Below are 10,771 nucleotides of genomic sequence, written 5' to 3' on the forward strand. Positions count from 1 at the left end.
AAAACAGCTTTATTTTAACTGCTTTATCAGCCTTGCAGGTCATAGGTCTGCTGGAGCCACATTCCAGTTGGCTACAGGTGAGAGGTGTGGGTACAACCCGGACACGCCACAAGTCTATCGCAGGGTGAATGAAGGGCTACTTTAATTAAAATGAACTGTTTGGCTTTGGAGGCAGTATCTGATCAAATGAGTGGCCGTTTAATTTTTAATTAGTTGGGTTTATGCATACTTGATCAGAAGAAAAGCTAAGTCAAAGTAAGCATAGATTAAATATATAATACAGTATTCCATACTTCAAAAGACTTGTTGTGGTAAAACATACTTCACTCCTCTCTGAACCCTGGAAGATGCATTGCTATTATTAACTAATTAAGACTTTCTTCGTATACGGTCATTACCTCTTTATTTTATTCATTCTAAATGGTGAACAGTATTCTGTGGTGAATAAGAAACTGGTCCATCAGTGGCTAACTTTCTTCCTTCAAATACCGTGTTTAAAGAGAATCAAACAAATGTCTACGACTGTCTTCTTTCACCTGCATACCATTTAAATATCAGGCACAGTCTATCTCCAACAGATGAAGCAATATATGCATTTATTATTTCCAAACATGGTTTCTGTAATTCCTTATCATAAGGATTGCCCAGTAAGTCTCTAAAAACTCTTAAGGAGTTCATATCTCTTTGGTTTTGGGCTGCCTGCAATGGGTCTCTGTTAAATCCAAAATTATATTTAAAATCCTCTTCACATCCAATGCTTCTTAATGGTAGGGCACCAACATCCCTTCAAGAGATTTTAGTACCCTGCTACCGTCACCCTGCACAATTGGTGACGTTAAACAGAAAATAACTTTATAATACACATCACTGGATTAATATAACCATTTAATTTATTTCTTCCATTTTTCAATTTTTTTCTTTCATAATGGTAGGTGAGGCACAGCCTCACCTACCTCCCCTGACTGCATGTCACTGATTGGGCTTTAGTGATGCTGCTATAGATTTGGACTGCTGGAGGACTTCCTATGATACACTGGGCTTTTCTCCCCTGCTCTCCCTTCCCATTTCCATGTATTCCTCATCAATGTATATCAATACATTGACTTCTTCCCTGGAGCTTTGGTGTCTTCTCACACCACAAATTCCCACAGACCATGGTTGGATCTAGTCCTGGGATCTTCTGGGATTTTCTTCTTCTTCTTCTTTTTCTTATTCTTAGTGGTGATATTATTATAGATGCAATTTTTTTTTCAATTACAAGAGTTGTTATGGTTATTGTTGCACATCTCTATGTCTCTGTTCCTCTCTCTCTCTCCCTCTCTGTCTCTCTCTCTCTCTCTCTCTCTCTCTCTCTCTCTCTCTCTCTCTCTCTCTCTCTCTCTCTCTCTCTTTGTTTCCATTCCAATTTTTCTCTTCACCCTGCTCCTCTTTTTTGTATTGCTCACTCAACCCAAACAGTCAAAGCAGAGGACCATCCACCTTGTTGTGGATCTGCTAAAGCAATTTTTCTTTGCCAAAGTCTCTAAGTGCTGGCTCATGAAACAACTTCATTTTTTAAAGAAGTGCCTTGCAATAACTTTTGCAATTATTTGGTCCATTATAAATAAAGTAAAATGGGACATGATTCAAGCTGTATAACCATTTCATAGCCATGCACAAGATTACATCACAGAGGATTTATTTGGAAATTTGGAGCTTTTATTTGTGACACATTACCAACATCAATGAAATGACAAAAAGCAGACTCTATTTCTTAAATTGTTTTATATATAAGACCATGATGAATTATAATTTGTTTTCCGGTTCACATTTCCCATGAGGAACTTTCTATGAAGCTGTTGGTGTGATTATTTTACCTCCCTACTCATTTTGACATGTTACCTTTCCAGTTCAACAGAGAAATTGCATTAAGATCGCTCTGGAAACCTTCAGAGTAAGCCAAAGCCAAGAACAAAGCTGATAGTCGCTCTGCTCCTGATTTATTCATGAAAAATTCTACAACATTTCCCTCTCTTGAATGCTGGACAAAATGTGATTTCTGTTCCCACTGTTCCCTGGCAGCCCAAAGCACAAGTCTAAGGTATCCTTGTGGTTAATGCAGTGCAATGCACAAATGTGGATATGAAAGGATTTCTAGATTCCTCAACGTTTAATCACTTGTGCTCCATTGACTTCAGCACTTTTCCACACAGTCCTTTTTTTTAGGCATACAGCTAATGACAATTTATCTGAAAAATGACATGAAACACACAAAAAAGGATATCAATTAAGACGTGGTTTAACTGACATCACTGCATTAATACATTTGAATAACTGAAATCCACAAAACTATGTCAGTGTGTATAGTGTAATGAAAAAATGTCCAGTGAGGCAACAAAGACATGCTTATCATTACTTTATCGTAAATGTGTAGCTGGAGACTACATATTTTAACTTACATTGATTGTCAGGTTGTGCACAAAAGTAGTATTTTTTCTACAACAAAATAAGAGCAGTATTAAATGGGAGCTCTTTTTGAGCAGACTAGTCAGCTGTAGATAGATGTGAGGTTTCACAGGAACAGCGAGTCATTGTGAGGCACTATCCACAGAGTGAGAGGAAGAGGAGAAGAGAGGTAATGAAGGTGTAATTTTCTAACCATCTGTGAGTTGCCTGGCTGCCCCGGGGGTTTCCTCTTCTCCGGAACTCCCCCTCCGCAGGGGCACAGGTGCTGGAGAGAACAGGAGGAGGTGCGGGCGACTGGTGCAGGGAGGGGGTAAGGGAGAAAACAGACTGAGAGGGAAGACAAATGTAGAGGGCAAGAGCAAGAGATGGAAAATGGAGAGAAAATAATTAAAGGAAGGTAGCACATAGTAAATCAACAAAATAAAGGCCAAAGGATCCTGGGAGGTGGATCAAGCTTTCATGGTGGTTGCTGCTGCTTCATCCTAATGATATAATAAAATGTTCATATGTTCAGGAAAAAGACTCCATGCCCAGAGGTACGGCAGAGGAATTCATGTAACAGAACATATAAGATGTCTAAAAATTACCAATTAAGGCTTTTATTTTGAAAATGATCCGGGAAACGATCTGATACTGCACCTCATAGGTCATCTCTTTCTCTTAAACAGTATTTCAAAGTTTTTATCCCAAGGTGAAGGACACCTCCCTTTTGTTCCTCCACGTTCTATGTTCCATTCTTCTGTTCTACTATAACTAACCCTTAACTTCGTCCTTCTGGCTCCTTCCTATCCCTTCATAAACATCCTCTCTTCAAACAATCTCTCATTCACTGTAAATGTGCAAAATTGTGGCCTGAGGTTTGCAGTTTTTTTTCTTCCAGAGTATATGTGACATTCCTTTTTATAATTTCATTTTTTTCAATGGGAGCTCATTAAACAAATCTAAAAGGACAAAATAAAGCCACTTCCTGTATCTCTCCTCATTCCCCCTTCACCTTTACCCCTGTCTCACCCTACAACCTCCTCACTTTCTACAACATGCAAGCTGGTGGTGGTGATGGCTGGTCCCTTCCTGCTTTGAACCACTTCGGTCAGCTGCATTGCCTCCAACTGCCTCTCTCTGAGGGGCATATTATGGTTTTAAGATGGCCTGGCTTCCTCCATAATAACTGCTCTTGTCCTGTCCTGGCTGGCTGTGTGTGTGGGTGGCTGCCTGGCCACCTGACAGGCTGACCAACGCTTAACTCACATCTGCTGTATTACTAACATCTACACTGTTGTCTCCCAGAATCTGTTTTTGGTACATGAGGGTCTTCCATTTTGCTTAGTTTGTTCTTATCTTACCGCCTGTTGATCACATGTCTTATAGGTAGTTTCAGTGAAAATGTAAGTTAAAATTTCAAACTATTTCCATGTTTTTGGTGCCATGTAAAATTTATTTAAGAAGTAAATCCCACTAACTGGTGGTTTACACAGTGACTGGTTAGCTGCTGCACTGATTAACAAATGGGAAAGGAGGTTGTCTTACTGCCTGGTTCTTTGACTGACTGGCTGATTAAAAGCTGGCTCCTTAAGTAGCTGACCTATTGGCTGTGGAATGCAGCAGGTGGTTCGGAATCTGAATGGCTTTGCAGTGTGTCTGTGCACTTCATATTTGTGTGTATGCATGCATGTCTGAGTGCATGTTTTTTCCATGGTTGAAGACATTGAGCTTGTCTGCAGGCCCTCAAATTGCTTCTCTAATCTGGCATGTTTCACATTCCCAATTTCCTCCACTGATGCATGACTCTTCTGCTCTGTGGTCAACTCGAGTCTGCCGAGTGGAAAGTACAACTGCCTGTCTGCCTCTCTGTCTGAGGAATAAAACTTACTGTAGGTCTGAATTAAGTTATCTTGCTACCAGTGACACCTTTTACATGGAATAACTTGAAGTAAAAAGTAGTTCACATTTAAATTACTTTCCTTCTTAAAATATATAAATTAGCACAAAACATACATTACTACAAGCACCAAAAATTCATCCACCACCACTGTGCTGAAATCCTGCATGTCTGATATATGAAAGTATGAACTGTCCCTGGCCAGACAAATCCAGGCTAAATAAAATTTAGACACAGTGTGATATTAAAATATATGAATGACCGTAAAAATGTACACACAAATGAGATACAATATGTAACTAATGCAACAAAAGTGGAACATCATTTCTGAAAAAGTTTTTGGAATAGATTATGAGGGTGTAAGTGTTCCTTTTTTTGCCATTTTAAGTTAATATTAGGGATAGAAAATGTAACCTGTTTGTTGCAAAATTGAAAACAAATCAGTGTTCTATTTCTCTCTCTCTGTCACGCACACATACAACACACACACACACACACACACACACACACACACACACACACACACACACACACACACACACACACACACACACACACACACACACACACACACACACACACACATACACACAGCTCCACTTTATCATTCTGTAAACAAAGAGCAGCGGAAGCTAAGGAACACTCTATCAGCAGACTATCTACAGTCCTGTTTACTCTACCATACCTTATCTGTTACATGAACTCCACTCTGTCGCACAAACATGCTTTGTGTATGTGAATGTCTGCTGCATATTTGGCTACATGCTCACATAAATATGCTGTGTGATTATGTTGCAGGTAGGTCAGGTGTGTCTGTGCTCTGCTGAGGCTGGTTTGATGTTGAAGTGCACTTGATTTTAAGTTATACTCCATTGTCGTTGCATATGTTTTGTTAGTGCTAACACACTGATTACCTTCTCCTCTGCATAACTAAATTATTTACATTATTCTTGATATTCTGCTGATATTCTTGATAACTAAGTGGTAATTACTATTCATCTATCGACCAACAAGACAAGAGATTTGAAGTCTTCTACATTTTTGTAACTCCATCCATCCATCCATTTTCAACTGCTTATCCAGGGCCGGGTCTTGAGGGCAACAGTCTCAGGAGGGGTTCCCGTACTTCCCTCTCCCCAGACACCTCCTCCAGCTCCTCTGGTGGGATCCCGAACCGTTTCTAGACCAGCCGAGAAACATCGTCTTTCCAGTCTTCCTTTCTAGGTCTTCCCCGAGGTCTCTTCCTGGAATGACATGCTTGGAACCAGTGACTTGCAGTCAGTGGAGTAGGGTGAGGCATGGCCTTACCTGCCATAATGAGAGAAAAAAATGAAAAATGGAGGTAATAAATTAAATGGTTATATTTATCCACTAATGTGTATTATAAAGTTATTTTCTATTCAACATCACCAATTTTAGGTTATTTTTACTTAAAATCGCTGAATTTTCACATTTACAGCTGAAATACTGAGAAGAGACCTACGGTGAGGCACTAGCCAGCCGAGCCTCATTATGGATGGCACAATGGCTCTACCAGCTATGCTGGTATGCTATACAGTGAGACCGTGATGCCTTTTCTCTATATGTTGCTATTAAAATGTTCAAACACGTTTGCTCAATGAACTAAATTTCCATAATTTAGATGATGTATATACAGTAATGTACAGTGTTTTTTTTGTCAACAACTGCACGTGTGTAATGTCTTTATTGGGTTGAGCGGTCCTGAAACCGCTGGGATAAGGCACTAGGTGAGGCACGGTGCTGTCGTGCCTCATGGTAGGGGGCGCTGGTGATCCCAGGGATTCGGCCGAGGAGTCTTCTTCCTCGGCTGCAGAAGAAGTGACAGTAAACAAAAATCCATAGTCAGTGAGTCAAGTGCAGCCATTCATTTGTTTTCCGCTCGCCTTGCCTTACTATAAAAATGGAGGATTATACTGTATATCTCAACTCGAAAATTTTTCGATGCTTTTGTTTAGAAGGAGTGGCACATGGACTTTATTTATAAGTAAACATAACATATAAGCAAACGTGTAGGAAACAACACAACATTTTTTAAATTAAAAAAACCCACATTGCTCTGTGTTGCTAATTAAGTGGTAGATAAGTTAAGTTGTAGGTTCATATTTTTGTAATTCTAATTATGATGAAATCAGTGTCTCACCAGCCATGAACCCCACAGCACGTCACCTCCCTGTGAACACCTCCACAGAGAGGCGTCTAGGGGGCATCCAAAACCGAGCCACCTCAGCTGGCTCCGCTCAGGCAGAGGAGCAGCGGCTCCACTCTGAGCTCCTCCCTGGTGACTGAGCTCCTCACCCTATCTCTAAGGGTGTGCCCAGCCACTCTATGGAGGAAACTCATTTCAGCAGCTTGTATCCGGGATCTTAACCTTTCAGTCATGACCCAAAGCTCATGGACATAGGTGAGAGTAGGAATGTAGATTGACCGGTAAATAGAGAGCTTCGTCTTGCGACTCAGCTCCTTCTTCACCACGACAGACCTATACAGCCACCCCATCACACTGGAAGCTGCACCAATCCGTCTGACAATCTCACGTTCCATCCTTCCCTCACTCGTGAACAAGACCCCACGATACTTAAACTCCTCCACTTGGGGCAAAGACTCTCCACCAACCTGACGAGGGCACACCAACCTTTTCCGGTCTTTTCATGGCCTCGGATTTAGAGGTGCTGATCCTCATCCCATTTTCATAACTGTAAATTAAATATTTTTAGGTTTTTTAGAGGAAACAAATTATGCACACATTACCTTGAAGCTGAATGCTTGATTTCAGAAAAAAAAAGGAAATTAAGAATGCGGTCCTATTTTGGGTGCCTGAGTATATAAACCTTTGGGAGTGGGTCTCACTTTTGTCTTTTGAAAATGCCACCATTACTGCAAACTGTCAGAAAGACTATGACAGTTTTCTGACAAAGAAGTGAGGACAGTTTTATTATTGGTACATTCAATATCCCTTCTTTTGTCAGTCTGCGGTATCAGTTACTCTTGCCATCAACCTCATCCATCCATCCAATTGTGGTGTCTTTTTGAGCAAAGCTGCTATCAACAGATTGAACATTCAGATTCATGTAGATCATTTTGCATGCATGAAAAGGCTCTTATTATTTTTTATCAATCTGTCCGACTTTCTGCTAGAAAAACAGCCCCAAAATGTTTGACTTACTTTGCAAAGCACTCATTTGCTCTATGCTATTCACCAAGTGCAAACCACCACACCTCATTCACTTTGTGTACAACTTACTGTCCCACAATCACAAACATGATCCTCACTCCAACAGGAGTGAGGATCATGACCTTCAAGTTCTTCTTTCTTTATCTTGGACCTTCCCTTTATTCATAAAGACCAATATAATCCAGGGCATTTCTCAAACTCAAGCGAATCCCTCTAGGGTCTCTTATCTATGGGGATTGTTTTTAAAATGTCCTGTGAATTTGAATAATTTACGGCAAGGTAAAATCTTTTCTTCTTTGAGGGGATGGTACCTCCACTTCATGGTTCCTATGATGCCTCAGAGCCAATCCTTCTTCAGTCTGTGACACTCCTTCATCATTGTATCATCTTGTATGATGCCTATAGCATGAGGATGAAACTTTGTCACCCATCTGTATACAGGTGCAGTACCCTTATTCAAATTTGACTGGGGATCATTTGCCTCTGATTTCTGCCTATTTTAAAATGCACCCCATCGTAATTGCTGTTCTTCTTTTGGGGCATGGGTAGTCCTACCTCATTCAGACAACTCACTGACCTCATTCCAAAAAGAAAGGATTTCTGTTATTGCTATATTATTGTGGTTGTTGCTGTGCATGTCTGTATCTCTGTTGCTCACATTCTCATCTCTGATCAATCTCTCTCTGTTTGATGTTCTCCATCATTAAGGCAAAGGACCATCCACCAAGAGTTGGGTCTGAGCTAAGGTTTCTGCCTGTTCTAAATATGGATTTTCTCTGCACTGTTGGTCCTTGTTCTTGGGGTGTAATATCAGCCGTTTGATGGAAAAAGATAAAGACTATGTTCCAGGCCTTCTCCATTGCTTTGACTTTTTTTTTTTTTTTTGTGAATTGATGTAATACAAATAAATGAACTTGACTTGACCCTAATCACTTCACCCACCAAAGTCCTCATCCTAATCATCCAACTGAACGTATCCCCATCATCATAAATGCAGTCAATCCTAGTGAAATACTCTATCATCATACTATAGTATGGTTTTACTAGATTAGTTCCTGAATAGATGCCTAGGTTTATGGCTCAGTACAGATACCTCCTGAATGCAACATCGCCAGCACTTCACCTAGACATGCTGCAAGTAGGTTTGTTAAAGTTTTCTGTTGATCATTTTACCTTCTTTGAATGTTTTCTATTGGTATTTGGGTGTTTTAGTTTGAAATGTACTTGACAGAATTAGGTTAGCTGTTTTCTTGTATAACTTCCTCCACTAGTTTCATATTTTGTAGACAGACACCAGTATACTATCAATCTTGTCATCTAAGTCCAAGGCTAAAAGTGAAAAAGCACATTTCCTGCGAGATAAGAATATTACAAAACTACTCCCAGGTATGAGGAATGTTCGATCTTTTTTGTGCTGTGAAGCAATCAAACAGGTTCCTGGAAAACCATATCGTATTCAACTGCTCTGCAGTCTTACTGTCTTATGGAGCGATCTCATTTCCAGGATGTCAAATATTGCTGCTTTGACATGGAGCTGTAGGCTTTGATGCACCATCAATGTTATAACATCTACAACAAGGTGAAAGAAGAGTGACCGGAAAAAACGGATAAATTCAGAAAGCAAGAATGTCTCAAGAGAGATGAATGATTGGATTAAATGGTTGTTTATGCACACAACACTGAGGAGTCTGGAATGTGTTGTGTTTAAAACAAAGCAACCTTGATTTTTCTTCCCAAACTAACCAAGACTTTTTGTGCTTAAACTTAAGCATGTGTTTTGAGTTAGGAAGGCTTTACTCTTCACCCACCGATGCTAAAGGCCAGTTTGTGCATTGCTGTTAAATATGATTCACCTATGACAAAACAGCAGTAGAGTACTTGATGGCATAGAATGTCAATGGGCTGGGTATACAAGCCCTTTTAACATGCGTCCCATATTGAACCAATTTTACAAGGAAGCAAAACATCTAACGTTTCTACTGCAGCTTGATGAGCAAAGTTGATTGAGATTTCTGGCAACTCTCATTTGTTTTCTTGTTTGCATAATGGTATACCAGTAGGTGGTGACATACAGATCATTCAAGAACTTAAAAACAAACAAACAATTAAACCAGATTTTTTTTTTCTTGTTTTTTTGCAAATATCATATACATTCCCCCAAAACCAGGAGTTTTCTTCATTATAAAGGCATATGGAAATGTTGAACTTGCTAATGAGTTAATCAGCAAAAAAATCAGCATGTATTCTATATGATAATCTCACCCCAAATCGATTCTACCTGTCCACAGGGAAAAATAGAGATATACTTCTGTCTGAACAATAAATTCTTCAGTTGAAGCTTATCACAATTCCCAGATCTTACCGCCAATCATACCTCCGTGATTATATTCTGTTTCCCAGGCAATCACCTCTCCCATTTCATTCACCTCTCCTGTTCTGTCCTCTTTCGCCTTTCTAACCTCCTTCCTTTCTCTCTGCCCCATCCTCCATGCTAAATGAGAACCAGACGTTCAGCAGACCTAATCAAGATGTCCTCAGCTGAATGAGCCTTATTATGGGATGGGTAAACACAGAGTTCCGATGTTGCCTCGGGATAAAATCCTGGGACAGTCCAGTGTTGATTGAGAGGAATGATACTGGTATTGTACTGTGAGTGCCTATTAGTAACAACTCAAAAGTTTGGGAATGGATATCAAAAACCTGAGTGTTAGTAGCCTCAACATGCCTTGAGAACTTTTGATTTTACATAATGGTAAAAATAAAGGTTGTCATTACATTCATATACCTTGAAATAGTAACCTATGAGTTTGGTCTTTTTCCTTTTTAGTAAGGGAATAAGACTAAACTAAGACCATTTATTAATTTAGAACATTGGAAGAACTGCAGCGGTGTTAATATTGCTTCAGTCTTTGAGCATCTAATGTGGTGTGCTCATTTAAACAGGAGTGATTCAGAAATTTGTTTCATCATTTAATCATTTGGATGATTGGATGGATGACATCTCTGCACATGAGAAAATACACAAATCAAAAATACAGTACAAGTACAAATCAACTATCTTACTGATATCTTAATTAATAATTTAATGAAAACTACATATAAATATTCATTAATACATTGACTGTTTCTGATTTTATCTTGGCCTATGCCAGGTTGGGTATTGTTAAAGGGATTTTAAATTTATAATTTAACAGTCATTTTTTAATGGCCTGACACATCTCTGTATTGTTTGTCAGGAGTGAAGAGACACGGTT

At 39.5% G+C, this 10,771-nt stretch overlaps 1 long non-coding RNA gene across 1 annotated transcript; it reads right to left on the minus strand.

The window, feature by feature from the left end:
- Window positions 1-1,696: 1,696 nt before the first annotated feature.
- On the minus strand, window positions 1,697-9,987 carry LOC137606347 (uncharacterized). The gene is made up of 3 exons (XR_011037845.1): window positions 9,880-9,987; window positions 6,978-7,038; window positions 1,697-5,632 (listed from the first exon to the last, which is right to left on the minus strand). It is a non-coding gene; the product is annotated as an uncharacterized lncRNA (long non-coding RNA).
- Window positions 9,988-10,771: the final 784 nt, after the last annotated feature.

This window comes from Antennarius striatus, chromosome 13, assembly GCF_040054535.1.
Source record: "Antennarius striatus isolate MH-2024 chromosome 13, ASM4005453v1, whole genome shotgun sequence".
In the NCBI taxonomy this organism is placed as follows: domain Eukaryota; kingdom Metazoa; phylum Chordata; class Actinopteri; order Lophiiformes; family Antennariidae; genus Antennarius; species Antennarius striatus.